Here is an 18,011-nt window from a genome sequence, read left to right as displayed (position 1 = left end):
CAAAGCTCAGCCCAGTATCTTCCTTCCCAGACAGGATCCTCTTCCTTATCCAGTCCTTGTATCAGTTCATGGCAACTTCGTCCCACCTGGTCTTACAAGCAAAAATTCTAATCAGTCATAAAATTTGACCATTTTACCTACTAAATGTTTTTCAAATATACTCCTCTCCCTCTGTAGTACAAATGCCCAGGTTCTGGCCCTCAGCATCATCACTGCATATTCCTTCAATAGCATCTCCATCTGTCTCCTCGTCTCCCGGTGGCCACTTCCCCCCTGCATGGATGACCCCCTCTGTTGCCACTGCGATATAGAACTAAGATCCGGTCATGTCAGTACCTTTCTTAAAACCTCACTGACTCCCAGAACTTGAAGGAAAAATAATGTTCAAGCTCCTAAGCATGGAATATAAGACGTTCCAGGATCTGGCCCATTTCTAAAATTTTAGTCTCATCAGCTTTATTCTCTGCCTCAAAGTAAGTAATTGCTTATAATTCTCACTTCCCACTACACACACACACACACATACACATGCACACACACACTTTACCATTGTTTTAATCTCTGCTTTCCATGTTGCACTTCATGTCATGAATTTATTGTATGTATTAAGTACCTAATAGTTATTCCATGAATATATGCCAAATAAGTGTTATTTTTAAAAATCTAAAAAAAACCTTTCTACCATTTAGTCATTTAACTATGAGTGAACTGATTTCAAATTAAGGTTTTGTAATGTATATTTGCATATTTGGGCATTTTTTTTTATTTCTCTATGTGTTAGTTTTTTTTCATCTATAAAATTGGAATGATAATATTTACCTCAAATAATTATCATGTATATAAGTCACATACATAGTAGTATGGCTCCCAAGAAGTAGTAAGCACTCATCAAGCTGCAGTTGTGATTATTACCCCGTTGGTATTTAATAACATAGCAAATAAAGAAATGCTTATTAGGTGATTATGAGAACCAAAATGTTAGCTCTTATAAACAAAACAACAACTTTTGCTCTCAAAGAGATTAGTCTAGTGTAAAACTTAAAATGCAAATTTTATCTAGTATTCTATTATGGTCATTTTGACAATGCATCAATAGTTTTATCAAATACTTACTGGGCTATATTTTAAGCCATTTAAAAAGTTTATTATTCAAATAGAAGAGTTTTGTTGTATTGTCTCCTTGTGTAGGTTTACTCCTGGAAAAAACAAAAGAGACGAAAACCTTTTCCATCGGAGACTTTCTGATGGCCACGGGCTTTGACCCATCACTCCCTGTCCTGTTCCCCCTACTCCTCTTCCCCCATCTACTTCCTTTCCCGCCATTGCTCCCAGTGTGTGCGGAGCCAGTCCGTGCCAGGCCTTGCGACCCCTGCCTGCCTACCAGCTCCTCTGCCTCAGAGCTGACTGAGGATATGATGGTCCTCAAAGCCCCCGATGAAAGTGGGCGCGGATTTCCACCCTGCGTTCCTGGCTGCACCTGACCTGGGGGAAGTGCTCCCCGCACAGGGTTTCCAAGGCAGCTCTCAGGGGTGTTGGATGCAGGGGTAGGGGTGCCCGTCTTTTCCCAGGGTCTGCGCGGTCTCTCCCTTGCCCAGGGCCTGCTGGGTCTCCACCCCCTTCGCTCCCAGGAGAGCCGTGAAACCAACTCCAGAGAGCAGGGGCTGATGCAGGAGGCGGCACATGGCTCACGCGCAGACCTTCTCTACTTGGCGGCACTTTGCTCAGCTTTTCAAGCTTCATCCACATGTTGGGTTTAACCTGGAAGCAGGTCTGCACATGGGATTTCACCCAGTCATGTGTAGCTATGAATCCTTTAATTAAGTCTTTGCTGCTCAGTGTGATTGTTCTGTGGCACTCGATGTAATGTTAGAGTTTTCATTATGAAATTCTGAAAATAGGGTGGTGTCCGTAGCAAGTACAGTTTACATGTAGAGATTCAATGTTGTTATTGATCTTAAATAGCAGTTACTTATTTGCTCCTGAAGTGGAGGAGCCTGTCAGACTCACCCACGCTAGTTTGAAAGCACTTTTAAGCCTTTTCTTACTCATCCCCCGCCCCGCCCCCCCCCCCCCCCCCCACACACACACAGAGCTTCATATTGAACCAATGATTAAGTTACAGTTTAATCGTGTTTCTCATGTGACTGCTATCATTTTAGCTAGAATTTCTGGTGGGACGGACTGGTAGACAGTGAGTTTAACTGGCTACCATGGGAGGGTAACTGCAAAATGAATGGCTTTGGCGCCCAGCAAACACCTTGGAGTTTTATAGACAAGTCGCACTTCCTTTGGAGAGGCCTGAAGGGCACTGGCCACGCCAAGGCCAACGAGTGACTCGGATACAAGAATTTGCTTTTACACGAGTTTGTACTGGAAAATGACTTGGGGCCAATGAGGGAGGGACGATGGGACATTCCGCGCAGGAGCTTGTGTTCAGGCCGTGAGGTGCGGTAAGAGTTGTTTTTTAAGTGTTCATAAAGAGCTCTCACTTCTTTCTCCATTTCCCCTTAAATCTCCACTCTACTGGTGATGGTTTTTGCTTGGTATTTTATTTTCTTCCTTTAAGCACAGCAAAACTGAGCTGAATTTTGCTGATAAATAACTAATAAATTCCTGAATCAATGGAGTCCTCATTTAGCCTGGGAATATTTCAGTAAACTGAAAAAAAATCCATTTGTTTTGGTTTTTATTATTTTTATTTATTTTTGTTAATCCTCACCCAAGGACATTTTTTTCCCATTGGTTTTTAGAGAGAGTGGAAGGGGCGGGGGGAGAGTCAGAGAGAGAAACATCGATGTGAGAGAGACACATGGATTGGTTGCTTCCCACAGGCCCACTACCAGGGCTGGGATCGAACCTGCAGTAGAGGTATGTGCCTTTGGCCGGAATCGAACCTGGGACCTTTCAGTCTGTGGGTCTGATGCTCTCTCCACTGAGTCAAACCAGCTAGGGCTGTTTTTTTTTTTTTTTAACTTATATATTTTTTAAGTGAGGTAATTACTGTTTGTAGAAAATGAGATGAAATTGAAACAGAATTAGATCCATGGAGATAAATCGGTGGATCCATTCAAAGTTCCACAGGCAGCGTTTCCATGATGGAAACGATTGTCATCAGATCAGCCGGGTACTCTGTTTGCTAGGAGACCGTGCAGGCACCGGCAGAACAGAGGGGCGGGGAGAGGCATCATGGGGGCTGGAAATGGCAGGGACACGCGTTCCCTTCTTCCGTTCCCTGGGGCCAGGCTGTGCTCTACTCTTGATTATCCACAAAGCCAGTCGAGAAAAGCAAAATGGCAAAACCCGGGAAGTTATGTTTAGTGTTAGGATGCGTTTCGCAGACTTGGCAGTTCCTCTGCTCATTAAATTTGACTCCTTTCATTCTAATCTAATGATTTTGGACATTGTTTGCACACTTGGTTCAGGTAGAGTTGTTCAAGGAACGTGAAACTGTGCTCAGTGTGTGAAATACTTGTTCACCTTCCTGATGTTTTACTGGGGTCACGATGGACTGAGTGTGGGCCCTGGGCATGCTCAGTAAGGGCTGGCCTGCACCCCCCCGGGCGGTCCCTGATGAGGAAGGAGCTCCTGTGAGCGCCTCCCCTTCTACTGACCACACGGCAAGAGCGGCCAGAGAGCACCGACCTCCGACACCCTTCAGGGGCCGAGTCAAGTCCCGACTCACCCTATGCACCGCTTACGACCACAGCGTGTTGGAGCTTTGATTTCTCATTTACACGTGAGCAATAATAGGCTTTATTTTGGTGTTTCAGTTTCACAGTGAGCAGCTCACAGTGTCTGTGGAAGCTGTGTGGGCGCGAAGGCCTGTGGGAGGGTAGTGTGTCTGCCATGCCTCCCCGTGGAGGGTGAGCTGCCTGCAGGGGAAGCTGTGGTGGCTGACCACACCCCCAAGGAGCATGGGCTTCAGGAAGATGAAGGAAAGCAACGCCGCTGGTGTTGTAAACCGTGGACACCTGCTCATGCCACTGTTTAGAGACCGCCCCCCCCCCTGCCCCCCGAGCCCCCACAGAGGAATGAAATAGGAAAAGACAAGAATAGCGGCTTTGACTTGAGGAGAAACAGAACGGATGGACAAGTGAAACACGATTTTCCCGTGTAACAGGACCGTCGTGTCTACAGGCGGAAGTGAGCTTCCCCCCGCCGAGGGCTGAGCGCTGTTGCTGTCGCCCTTTCCCTGCTCCCCGCCGCCGCCAGGAAGCCTGCCTCACCGCGGAGCTGAGCTCCAGGGCCTGTGCAGCGGGCATCCTTTTCCTGGTCAGAGGCGACGAGGAGCTGGGAATTTAAACGGGTGACGAACAGCCACAGCCCCCGGGCCAAGGGTCAGATAGAGGGTCCACCTCCCTCGGGTCTGCTCCTGGTGCATTTTCAGACTGTTTGTGTGTCCAGGGAACATGCAGTCACAGAGGTGCGGGCCTCCGCTTTCTCTCGTGGGTGAATCGTTGCAATAATTTTAAAGAAAAGCTGCTAGATTAAAACTGGACCAAGACACGGGAGTCTGCGCCATGTTAGCTCGATTGCCAACGAACTTGGTGATTTGGGGAGGGACTCGCCATCACTGGGCCTCAGTCCCCTCCTGTGACCCCTGTGACCGGCAGCCCAGGGCCGTCCTGCTCTGAGGGTCTGTGCCCACAGAAGGGTCGCGCACACTTACCCCCACGTGGATCCGACGTGGGGTGTCCCACTGCGAAGAGCCTCCTGTCCGCGTGCTGGTGGGCTGAGGATGAGGCCCAGTCCTTAGTAATGGGTTTTTGTACTTTTAGGGTAGGATTTGGCGTTTGGATCCAGGTTTCTACAGGTTATTCACCCAGGATTCATGTAAGGAACACGACTCCCAATTTATCACTTTATGAAAGGATCTGCTTTTCAGCCAATGGCTTTACGACAGCGTTTTCAGACACTGTTGCCCAAGGAGATGGTACAAAAAGAGTTCATGTCACCTGGCGAAAACTGTGCGGACTCCAGCGTAATTTAGAAATTCCCAATTAGAGAGAAGATAGGGAAATGCACCATGTGTTGTGTTACATTGTTAACAACCGTAATAAGTGTCTGTGCACATCAACTATTTTTATTGCCTCCATTTTTTAATGCATCAATTTTAATTAAATGTAAAATTTAATCAATTTCACTTAATAAATTAAGTTACCTATACTGGAATGTCTTTTTTAGACCAACCATTCTCCCTTATTGTTCTGTTTGTATTAACATGATGTAAAGATTAAGTTTCTATAAATCATTTGTTTTTATTGGGAGTGTTGGTTAGATATCAAACAGTTATTCAGCCCAGCCAGTGTAGTTCAGTGGTTGAGCATCGACCTATGAATCAGAAGGTCATGGTTCGATTCTCGGTCAGGGCACAGGCCTGGGTTGCAGTCTCGATCCCCAGTATGGGGCGTGCAAGAGGCAGCCTATCAATGATTCTCTTTCATCATTGATGTTCCCTTTTCTCTTCCTCTCCTTTCCTTTCTGAGATCAATAAAAATATATTAAAACCAAACCAAACCATACAAACAGTTATTCAAAATGATCTTGTATCATGAGACATAGTATTTCTTTTTCCAACTGGGCAATGCACGGTTCTTTTGAATAGTCAGCTTCAACTGTCCATCGGTTTGTAATGCTCGTTCATTCATTCCCCTCCTCCCCTCACCCCACCTGGTGTTTCCAAATCATAAGCCAGAGGAGACCCCCTGTCTCAGAGATCAGGCTGAGGTTTCTGCGCTGGCCAGTGGTCTACAACCAGCTGACAGGTACTTGTAGAGTTTCTGCCTCCATAAGTAATAATACCACACTACATTCCAGTAGGAGTTTACAATTGACTCATTTGTGCCCAAATAAAACCTAAGAACCTTAATTTACAGATGAGGAAGCCGAGACTCATCAGAGACACAGGATGCAGTGGTGTTGGACAGACATGTAGAACCTCAGTTTCCTGGCTCCCAATCCACAGCTTCCCGTTGTACGCGATGGAGAGGGAGAGGGAAAGGAGAGAGAATCGTAGGCACCAAGAAAGCACTCCGTCCTCTCCGAAGGTCATTTCTGCTCAGTGCAGCCACACCTGTGGCAGACGATAATTAAGGGAAGTGTTGTTTCATCTTGTAGAATCTTTGATTTTTTAAAAAGAATTTTTTCAGACCTGGGATTTGAGGGTTATTGTGAAGAGCTGTAGTGAGGAGGAAATAACCAGACAACTTTTAATTTACCCGAGTGAAGATTTTACTTGAGATGAAACAGGAAACCTTGTGAGTGGGAATCTGCACGGAGATGGAAACAAATGCAACTGCCGGACAAGAGCCCTCCATGGCTTTGGAAAGAAAAATGAGGCTGGCTTAGCATTCAGTGAGACAGCGCTAACTCTCAGGCTTTCTGTTCGGGCCTTACATTCTCCACTGATTAGGAAATTAATGAGATAGTCACTGGCCAGAGATTACTGAGTGCCTCCTTCACCCCAGGTTCCTAAGCACTGGGTTGGAAGTAGGAAAAAAATTAAAAATGGTCTTCATATTTGAAGAGTCACAATAGAAGAGATGCAACTAGCTATAAATATTTGTACAGAAAATTGATGGATATATAAGGAACAGCATGCATGTAGATGAACTTAAGCTAGTCTATAAATTAATTAAAAGCTATAGAGGCCAGACATCTGAACCAAACATTTTAAGTAGGAGGATTTCCAATGAAAACGTTTATTTGCTAAGAAAATATTTCCATCCTGCTGGACTGATGTTCTTTAAAATAAAAATATTTGTTCAGGTTTCCATGTAGTTTACAGATGAGTTAAAAATGTAATCACCTGCAGAAAAATTTTCCCTATTTAGATGAAGAAATAGTCATATATGCTTAACTAATACTCAATGAATATTTTAAATTCTTATATATGGAGGTCATATATTTAACTGAAATCCTCTCAGCTAATTATAGTTCCATATTGTTTTCTAATCCTAAAGACCTACTGGATATTATGAATGAAATGATGGATATAATCTGTTTAGTTCTAGGAAATATTTGTAATGCTGGTGAGGTATTGTACAAAAACAGAACTGGGGTCAGTGGGTGAGATAAGAGAATTGCATCAAATCATCGTTGGCTTGATGATTTGTAATCTATATGTGATAAGGACACTTGTTACCACAAAATTAACACAGATTTTCATAAATTACTCAACAAAGTCATGACTGTGAAGCCAGCCATTGCCCATATCTTTAGCTATTACTGTGCTGGTTCTCAGAGACTCTTCTATTAATTACTGGTGTGATTACCTCAAAACTTGGACTTTCTGATTAACACTCAGCAAATATTTGTTGACACGTACCATGTCCCAGGCATTGTGTGAAGCTGTAGGAATACCACAGTCCCTGCACTCCCGAATCATAGCCTATCTGGAGAGAGAGGGAAAAAGAAATACATAGAGTGGGAATGCCATACGAATGTAGTTGTCACAATTAAAATATTTTCCCTATTTAGATCAAGAAATAGTCATATATGCTTAACTAATATCAGATAAAATAGTTTATTTTTTTCATTGATTTCATTGATGGGAAAAATGTTAACTTGTTTCTCCAACCAGCACATACCAGGAGAAGCAGGGCATTTTGACCAAACTCTTGGCAACATTCAATCTCAAACAGGAACACCACGAAACACTTAGCCCCGCGGGAGAAGCAGCCCACGTTTCATTTGTGTAATTGAAAGCACATGGCCTTCCGAGCGCCCTGTGACTGGCCTGTGACAGGCGGGGGGAGCAGACAGCAGTGAGGGTGGGGTTCTGCTCCGTCCAGCCGGGGGGCAAAGTGGTGCCAAAGCCCTTCCTCTCGCACAAGAAAGATGGCAGAATCGTGTTCGTGATTGGCTGCTCAACTTAAGGGATGAGATTGTGTTCCTGTTCTTTTTGGACCTTTTTCTTTAACTGTCTTTTATGTGCCCTGTTAACTCGATGAATATTTTAAATTCTTGTATATCACTGTGGTTTGTTTTTTTTACTTATTCTTGGGCTAAACTTCCAGATGTGTTCTTATTTGTAAATGCTTTAATAAACTTGGAAGAAACAAACTAAAAAGAAACAGATTTGTACAACTGTCACTTTTAATGTGACCTAATAGTGTTAGCATTACTTGTATTCAGCTTCCCAGATATCTCACAAAGCTCATTTAGAACCCTTGCTGTGCTCTCTTCTATCTATCATCTATCATCCATCTATCATCTATTATCTATCTATCTATCTTCTATCATCTATCATATCTATCTATCTATCTATCTATCATTTATCATCTCTATCCATCTATCTTTCTATCTATCATCTATCTATCATCTATCAATCAATCAATCTATCATCTATCTATCTATCATCTATCTATCTATAATCTATCTATCTGTCTGGAGGTAATTTTCATGCAACTGGACAGAATACTTAGCTACCTGCTGCATTATAGTCTGAGAGCTGAGTGCTGTCCCTGGGGAGGTGGGTGAAGTATAGAAGGCGGTCAGAGCCCTTACATGGCCATATTAACAGTTGTCTAGGCTACATTTTCCATTTTGATGACGAGATGTTACTTTTCAGCTACCATGGCAACTAATCCTCAATTATATTTCCACTACTTTATTGCAATTTTTTAGAGGAACCTAGTAAACCATATGCTTATTATATTCTACAGTATGAATTCATACTGGATTTTATAATAGCTTTTTGTCAGACATTGCAGAAGAAAATATGATTTCATACTGTCAGTTTAATCAAATTTATTGTTAGATGACAGATTCAAATATTTGCCCCAACATATAGTTGAAACACATCTATATATTTTGGGGTATGCAAAAATAACATTATGTTTTAAATTATTTAAACTTTATTTTTATTACACCAACATTCTTGCTTTTTGTAAGCAACTGTCCGTAATCCCCATCACACCACTGCTGGCATCTTCACAGAAGGACCTCTGGCCTCCGTCTGTGCCTCGGTGTGTGGTACCTTCTGCCTGGTGAATGCAGGTGTCTCACTGGGGCCTCTGTCCATCGGCGCGGGGCACCCAGACTCTAAGTCGACGTATGAGGCCAGGCCGTCAGGACAGACGGGAAAATGAAGCGCATGTGCAATTCCAAGTCCTTATAAAAGGATGGTCTACTGACACTTGATCTTAGCTAAAACGGCGAGAAGAAATAAAAAAATAATACATGGTTTGTTTTCAAATGTAATATAAATGATAACTTCAGGGTGTTTTTATTTTATTTTTTAATTCTACAGTTTTCAACATAATAGTCAACACGATCTCTCCAAAAATGGAAAATGGAAAATGAATGTATTTAATACTACTTATTGAGTGGGATGATAGGTACAGCCTTGGCTCCGCGGTTACCGCAGTGAGCAGGTCTCGGGCCACACGGCCAGAACCTGCCGTAGGATGTGGCTGGCACACGATGGCCCTGCAGGGAGGCCCAGGCGCAGGTCCCTGTGACCTGTGGAGGCCTCACCTCACAGGCAGGGAGAGTGGAGTTTGCGGATGGCATTATGAGTGCTGGGCAGCTGACTTTAAGAAAGGGAGACAAACTTGCATTAACTGGGTAGCTTCGATGTAATTACTAGGGTCTTTATAAAAGTCAAACCTCAGAGAGAGGGCAGGGGAAGGGGGGGGGCGGGTAAGAGATCAACCAAAGGACTTGTCTGCATGCACATGAGCGTAACCAATGGACACAGACACTAGGGGGTGAGGGCATGTGCTGGGGGGTGGGAGTGGCGGGGGAGAGGTCAGTGGGGGAAAAAGGAGACATACGCAATACTTTCAACAATAAAGAATTTTTTAAAAAGGCAGAAGAGATGTAGTCAGGGAAGAAGATAGAACCATTAGGCTCAGAGCGAGAGCTGTGAAGGGGCTACTCTGCAGGTTATGGAACCGAGGGGGTCCATGGGTGATGCAGTGCAAGTGGCCCCTGGAGGCTGGAGAGATGGGTTCTCTTCCAGGGCCTGTGGGGAGCGCAGCCTCCACTGTAGCCCAGCACAGGGCCAGCTCAGACTCTCGCCCCAGGGCTGTAAGATAATACCCGGGTGTTGTGAAGACAGTGACCAAGCTCACAGCCATCTACAAGTGGAGAGGGAGGTGGAAGGAAGAGCCAGAGACATCGCAGTGTGGGATGGACTGGCCTGGGTTGCTGGCCTGGGAGAGTCCTCATAGCCAGGAGCCTAGGAAGGCGGCAGCCCCAGGGCCAGAGGAGTCGGAGGAGGTGGAGTAGGTGGAGGAGGCGGGAGGAGGGGAGGGTGGATTCTCCATGAGGCCCCGGCAGGGCCAGCGCCTCGCTGTTAGCCAGTGAGGCCCCAGCTCCCGCCTCCAGACTGCAGGGCGATAAATGGTGGCGTCTTAAAACCACCACAGCTTTGGCTGTTTATACAGCAGGGGTCGAGAATTCATACAGTGGGGAAGGCAGGCGCTCAACACATTTCTTGTAAAAAATGGACAATTTCCGGTAATAAGTGGCATAAGGGTGTTAACCTAGAGTAGGCCCAGTATGATATCCACTAGCCACCTGTAGCTACTTAAACTTAAATTTAATGGTTAAGATGTAAGTGCTACTCGTGTGGCTAGTGACTCGGTATTGGGAGAGCTTGTCCCTCCTCACAGAGGGGCACCTGGAGCCTGGCACTGTTGGCGCAGGAGCACCGGTCCCGGGAGACGAGTGAGAAGGCCAGTCGGGGGAAGGGGTGGGAAGGGCGTTCCAGGCGAAGGAGCACCAGGCAGAGTGAACAACGTTTTAAATAAAACAGGGAGGCGGTAAGAGCATTTGAAAACTTCCCAATGTGCTTTAGAGACATAATTAACGTTTTATTTTAAAGTATCCATAAAGCACTCATTCATTCATTCAATAAGCCTTTACTGACGGCCTAATTTGCGTCATGGTTCCTGCCAGTAAAATGGAATGAAAATGAAAGATGGCAGAGGCGCGAAACTCCTGGGACCTGCATCTGGTGGACGTTTCCTTGTAAATGGTGGTTCCCTGGGATGCCTCAGAGGCCCTGGGTTCTGAGGTGGTGAGGTCGGCTCCTTGCCGCTCTGTGCAGGGAGGCCGGGCGGCAGGGACTGGCAGGGTTCTGCTACTGGCGACAGCCACCACCGGTCCCGAGTCAAAGGCAGGGCCTGGTCCTCTGTGGGGCGGATGCCGCCAGGGCCACCGCACAGAGGGCCTTAGGGGAAGCAGGAGGACTGGGGCCTCGAACTCTGGCCCCCGAGCAGGCGAGGCTCACCCTGGGCAGCCTGGGCAGTCCTCCCGCTGAGTCCTGAGCTTAGCGCTCGGCCTCCACATGGGAGCTGCCGCTGTTGCGGTTGCGCGTGCTCACTCCAGGGCTCCTTTGCAGCTCGTATTAGTGAAACTGACTTTCCCCCGAGCGTGTCTTACAGAATGAAGACCAGTTCTGTTGTGGTTGTCTCCCTTAAGGAACCCAGAGGATGTGTGTGTGTGCGCGCGCGCGCGCTTGCACAACTATGCACTTTTTGTTTGCTTGTCTTAATTTTTTCCTTTTAAACTATTTACTCCGGGATGCTCTAACATTGACCTGTAAATATTATTAGAGTGATAGGAGGTGCCAGAGCGAGTCGTGGGGGTGCGCGTGGGAAAGCTGTGCTCCCAGGTGATGTGGCCTCCCAGGGGGTCCATAGAGGCGCTGCCCCCTAAGCACACGCCTCTCACAGGGGGAGGGAGGGATGCTTCCAGATGCGGGAATGCTTGTGTGGGCAGCTGCTCCAGAAGGCGGAGGCCGGCCTCCCAGAACAACCAGAGCGGAGCAAGCCAGGCGAGCAGAGCTCAGAGCGCACAGATGCGGGGCCGGGGGAGGTGTGGGGGGCTGAGCCAGGAGCGCCACGCGTGGAGCCCCTGTTACTGCCTGCGGGAGAGCAGGCCGCCCGTGCTGGGTGCACACACAAGCTCACGCGCTCTGCACCCCCCTTCCTGTGCCTTCATGGTCTGTCCTGCAGCCACTGATGTTAGGATGACCATCAGGGACACTCTTCCTGGCTGATACGTTTGTTGGCCTTTATGGGGTTAGTAACACATGCTTGGCTGGTGTCAGACCGATCTGTCTTCAAATCCTCGGTATTTACTCCACGTGGCCCTGCTTCTTCATCTGTACAACGAGGTCACAATGTCATTGCCAAAGGCCTGTTATGAGAAGCAGATGAGATCATGTATGTCAAGTTCATACATGAATGGACTGCTTTCCCCACCTGCCCCCTCCCACCAGCCTGCAGCATTAGCGCCATGTTTGTGTCCTGTCAGGAGAGACCGGATTTCAGAGACGCCTGAGGACTGAGTGTGCTGCCGGGGACCGGTGTGCGGTGTGCCCCAGGCTGACTGTGCACCCCAGGCTGACTGTGTGCCCCGGGCTGACTGTGTGCCCCAGGCTGACTGTGTGCCCCGGGCTGACTGTGCGCCCCAGGCTGACTGTGCACCCCAGGCTGACTGTGTGCCCCAGGCTGACTGTGCGCCCCAGGCTGACTGTGCACCCCAGGCTGACTGTGCGCCCCGGGCTGACTGTGCACCCCAGGCTGACTGTGTGCCCCAGGCTGACTGTGCGCCCCGGGCTGACTGTGTGCCCCAGGCTGACTGTGCACCCCAGGCTGACTGTGTGCCCCAGGCTGACTGTGCGCCCCAGGCTGACTGTGCGTTCCGGGCTGACTGTGCGCCCCAGGCTGACTGTGCGCCCCAGGCTGACTGTGTGCCCCGGGCTGACTGTGCGTTCCGGGCTGACTGTGTGCCCCAGGCTGACTGTGTGCCCCGGGCTGACTGTGTGCCCCAGGCTGACTGTGCGCCCCGGGCTGACCTGTGGTAGCTCCTGTAGCAGGGCTGCGGGGCCCCCGGGTTCTGTCCAATCAGGCGCCCTTCTGAGACTGTTTCCCAAACGGCGAAGAAAACATGAAAAGGGAAAGTCCACCCTTTCACACGCTGACTGTCCACGTGCTTCTTCCACTGCAGTTTTCACGCCCGTGTGCTGATTTAAAATGCCAGCTGCTAATGCCGTCCCAGGCTGGGCAGCCGTGGTAAGCAGTTGAAGGTAGTGCACCCCCACCTGCTCCATCTCGGGTGAGATCTTGGATGTTCGTTCCAAATCCCTTTGCTTTCCCGCCTTCCCTTCCCTCTACAACGCGCTTGGCCCAGATCTTTTCCGAAACAGCGCCCCTCCCCCCCTCGGTGGCGAGCCTGCTTCTGGCCAGAAGAGCCAGGCTCTTCCTAAAGGCCAGGCTCAGCGGGATCTGGAGCCTGAAGACCCAATTCAGACTCCAGCTACAGGGTGGGGGCGGGGGGGGGGGGGTGCTCCCCGTGGGAAGCTCGCTCTGCCTGGGCCCGGCAGGTGCCACTGGGAAGTGCTCACAGGCCTTGAGGGCGGCTGCCGAGTTGAGCTGTGCCGTGTGTTGATCTCCCACCACTTCAGCTGAGCACACTGGCTGCCATGGCTCGCCATCCGCTTTCTCTGGAGACACGTCACCGAGATACAGTTCAGAGTCTCTGGGGATCAGGGGTTGGTGTGGCCTGCGGGTCCTAAGGTGCCGACCCCGATTATATCTGGAGTTTAGGACCTTCAGCATCGCTCCCAGCTTCTGCACCTGCTGGCGGCACGCCCTCTGCGTTAGATCCTACACGCACGCCCGGGGTTCTTCCCCTGTGACACGTGGGGACCACAGTACTCGCTCTGACTACATGGCACTGGGTGAGGATGGAATGAGATCTTGTACAGAAGTTCTTAAATCAGAGGGATGACTTCCTTCTCGGTTCTCCTGAGATCTGGAAGAATTCTAGTCACGTTGCATTGGAATGATTTCACCCTCCTTATCGACTACGCGATGGAGAGCATTTTTATTCCTGTGTGTGTGTGTCAGCCCTGGTACCTAGTACTGCTTGGTCCACAACAGGTAGACAGAGCACTTCAGTAGGGTGCCTCAAGCCCTCATCTCAGGCCACCTTGTTCCATGTGACTGAGCAGGACAGTGAACCTCACTGAGCCTCAGTGACCCCATCTGTAAAATGGGATGAAAGTCTTTGCTGCCTAATTCATTTATCCAACCAGAGAACACACACACCTGCAGCATTAAACACAATGTGTGGTGTGGATTAAGTTTACAAAATTCCTTAACTTTTATTTTTATTAAGACACTTAATCTATTTTTTAAAATGTCCCCAATGAGATTTTCTTTATCTAATGCAAAATATCTTCTACATCAGATGATTATGCTTTTTTTTCTCCTACAAGTTTGAAAGCAATTTTATGCCTTGAATGATAAGGCTTTATCGTTTTTAGCCTCTTAAGTAAACACAGGAGCGGTGCTGTTCTTTGTTATATAAACACTAGGATCAGAGGCCCACCAATATGACTTCTAGGTGAACTTTCAGCCCGGCTGGAGTGGCTCAGTGGGTGGGGCATCATCCCATGGACCAAGAGGTCGGGTTCGATTCCTGGTCAGGGCACATGCCCGAGTTGCCAGCTTGATCCCGTGCTGGGTATGCAGGAGGCCCCTGCTTGATGTGTCTCTCTCATCGATGTTTCTCTCTCTCCCTCTCTCTTCCTTCCTCTCTGAAATCAATAAAATCGTATTTTTTAAAAAGTGGCTTTTAAAATAAAAATGGCTTTTAAAAAAATAATCATTTCTTACCAGAGCTATTGAGAACCATGTAGGGTGTGCACTCAGTTAAAGAAAGTCAATTACAGAAGAGCTTTGAAAATGATTATAGAGTAAAGTGAGAAGAGCTATTCTAGTGTTTTGTGTTTTTTTAATGAAGGTAAGAAAAGACTTGTAGAGGTATACGTGTTTTGATGCTCTTAGGTAGATTTTAATTTAAATATGTATTTGCAACTCCTGGTGGAATGAGGAAACACAAACTGATAGGACTCTTATAAAAGCAACAACTAACTGTGTGTATTTACTTAATTTGCAGATTATCGTTCTAGACCAGCGGTTCTCAACCTGTGGGTCGAAACCCCTTTGGGGGTCGAACGACCCTTTCACAGGGGTCGCCTAAGACCATCGGAAAACACAGATGTAATTACATATTGTTTTTGTGATTAATCACTATGCTTCAATTATGTTCAATTTGTAACAATGAAATTGGGGGTCACCACAACATGAGGAACTGTATGAAAGGGTCGCAGCATTAGGAAGGTTGAGAACCACTGTTCTAGACTATGACTTCTCTTTAAACATTTGCCATGTATTGAAATCTGTCGTAGATACAGTAGAAATTAAGGCCGTCAGAATGCAATTATTTTCTTGCTTTCCTTGAAAGGATTTGTTATCTAGATTATGCGTTTCTTAGCTCTGAAGATTGCTTTGTCACTTGGCTTTTATTAAATATAAGCCATCAGCCCACTTTGGAATCAGTTCTAAGACCTCTAGCCATAGAGGTGGTTTTAGTCTAAAGCAGTACTTTTGGAAGTCTGCGAGGGTGGAGTACGATGATGACATGACAACACGCAGGTGAAGTGATGGCTTCTCACCAGAGAAGATGAAGAAGAACGACAAGGTGGGACCTGGCGGCTCCTCTTAGGTATTTGGAGGGCTCCTTGGTGCGGAAATGATCTAGTTCACTTCTTTATAACTCCAGCTGGCCAGGGTAGCTCCCTGTGCTGGGGAAGATGGGAAAGTTGACTTTGGCTGCCGGTGGTCCCTGATCCGTTCACTGAGTTGCATTGAAGACCGCTCTGGCCCGTGTTTACACGTAGGAACACTCAGGAATGCCATGCGGCATTTCCTGTGGGAGCTCTTTGTAATGGTCTGACCCACGGAAACGGAGGGGCTCCCCCTGAGATGGGGTTCTCCGTCTCGGGAAGTAACCTCGCCAAGGCTTCACAGTCACTTAGGGATGCTGAGGAAGGGATTCCTGAGAAACTGGACTTAATAGCTTCTTTTTAAAAATGTTTTTATTGATCTCAGAGAGGAAGGGAGAAGAGAGAGACGGAAACATCCATGATGAGAGAGAATCAGGGATCGGCCTCCTGCATGCCCCCTACTGGGGATGGAGCCGGCAACCCCGGCCTGTGCCCTGACTGGGAATTGAACCTTGACCTCCTGGTTCTAGGTCAACACTCAACCACGGAGCCACACTGGCCGGGCCTAAATAGCTTCTCGTTCTCTTCTGATGTTCAGTGTAAATGGATGTAACGTTTGAGGAACCAAAGACAAGCTCCATAAGTCCATTCCCGAACAAAGATCCGAGAATAGAGGTTCCAGTGAATATTAGGGAACATTTACTGTATACACAAAACTCTGTCTCTCAAGGATTTTTTTCTTTAATGGGGGCAATGAAATCCAAGCCTGGGAAAGGATTCTAGTTGATGAAATGTCAGAAGCAATCCCTGCTCCGCATTGTCTCAAGAAGGATTTTTATCTTAATCTTACAGAGTGAGATTTGTGTTTGTGCCCTGATACGTGACAATTAGCGTGAACTGTATTCACTTCCTGTGCTGTGCCTTTTGGATGGAATTTATTGCCGGTTAAGCCATATCCAAAGTACGATTGTAACATCGTAACAATCACAAGCCTTGAGTGGCTGAACAATTGGTAGCTTTCATTTGACCCTGTTCTGGACTGAGCCCGTTAGTGTGATCCTGAAGGCACACACATTGTTCAGGAATGCTTGCCAGTAATGAGTGAGGGCTCGTTTTCCATATTGACCTCATACATAATTACATAAATGAAAGCCAACCATAACAGCCGCGGGTACACATAAACTACCCTTCACAGAGGGATTCAAAGCCTGGCATCGCTCTAAGCTTGAAATTACATAGCCATATAGGACATACATCATTTTTGAAAAGTGTATGTTTAAGTTTCTACGAAGACTCTACAAAGAACACTAAATAAAAGGTTCTATTTTAATAAGTGTTATCATGAAGTTTTTCTCTAGAAAAATTTGGCTATAAAAGAGGAATGTCAGTGTAGAAGGCCACGTTTGTATTCTGGAGGTTAATGACTTGATGATAGAAATTTCTAATGTTAGCCTTCGCAATGGTCTTGAAACCACTAAATACTGAACAGGGGAAAATGTACAATTTAGACTGTAATCTACTGGAAAGATAAGCTATTTTTAATGCACTTACAGTTTCTTCATTTTCTGCATTATCAGAATACATTGTTATTTTACCCAACTCCAATTTAAATTTATAATTAAACTTTATCATGTGCAATTCTCTTTGGTTAATCATAAAGTAGATTGTTATTTTATAAAGGTAAAGTGTAACATTAATTTTTATTCTATTAGATTTCTGCAAATGAAATTGCATTCCATGGACTTAAAAGAATCATAGACTTTCAGAATTAAGTGGAATTTATACCCAATATAAATATATTTATACTAGAGGCCTGGTGCACGAATTCGTGCATGGGTGGGGTCCCTAGGCCTGGCTGGTGATCGGGACTGGCTGGGGGGAGGTTGGCCGTGGGAGCGCACTGGCCACCAGGGGGCAGCTCCTGTGTTGAGCTTCTTCCCCCTGGTGGTCAGTGTGTATCATAGCGTCTGGTCAACTGGTTGTCCTGGTTGTTCAGTCTTAATGGTCACTTAGGCTTTTATATATATAGATTTTAGATTGTAGAAAGCCAAAAATTAGTAATTGATTAAATATTAATGTTCTAAGGTTAATCAGCAAGTGCTACTGCACTTATTTCTAAAACAATCTTGCTTGAAGTTTGTAGAAATTTAGTTCTAGATGTCTTCACAACTAGTTTCTGAAAGATATTTGTAATGGGAGAAAATCTTCACCTAAAATTCACATTTCAAGTTTTCTTTTTGATAAAAAGAAAGTGAAATGGCCTTGATGGAGGAATAACCTTTTTTGTTTTTCAAACTTTTATTGGGGTATGATCAATATTTCTTATAAAATACCGTACTACAATTAAAATGAGCTTAGTAACCAATCAAATACTTTAGAAATTCCATCTTTGGTAAGGCCATGGCCTATATGAGTTAGTAATATGTATGTGGGATTTTTATATATGTTTATTACCAACTTTTAATGTTCTTTTCTTTTT

The 18,011-nt window shown here is 46.3% G+C and overlaps 1 protein-coding gene across 2 annotated transcripts in view; it reads left to right on the top strand.

Moving 5' to 3' along the window:
• COL5A2 (collagen type V alpha 2 chain) overlaps positions 1-18,011 on the top strand; it is a 137,825-nt gene that overhangs the window by 7,068 nt on the left and 112,746 nt on the right. The window contains exon 1 of one of the 2 annotated variants that reach the window (XM_070421667.1): positions 13,029-13,045. The exons of the other annotated variant lie outside the window; for it this stretch is intronic. The gene's annotated coding sequence lies outside the window, so the exon portion shown is untranslated. Of the gene's footprint in view, positions 1-13,028; positions 13,046-18,011 lie in introns of those variants that run through there. 2 annotated transcript variants of the gene reach the window in all.

The sequence above is a fragment of the Myotis yumanensis genome, unplaced genomic scaffold, assembly GCF_028538775.1.
Source record: "Myotis yumanensis isolate MYYU_CA2020_CCGP unplaced genomic scaffold, mMyoYum1.0.hap1 SCAF_8, whole genome shotgun sequence".
NCBI classification, from domain to species: Eukaryota; Metazoa; Chordata; class Mammalia; order Chiroptera; family Vespertilionidae; genus Myotis; species Myotis yumanensis.
Note: the sequence above shows the minus strand (reverse complement) of the source record. Positions and strands in the feature narration are given on the sequence as shown.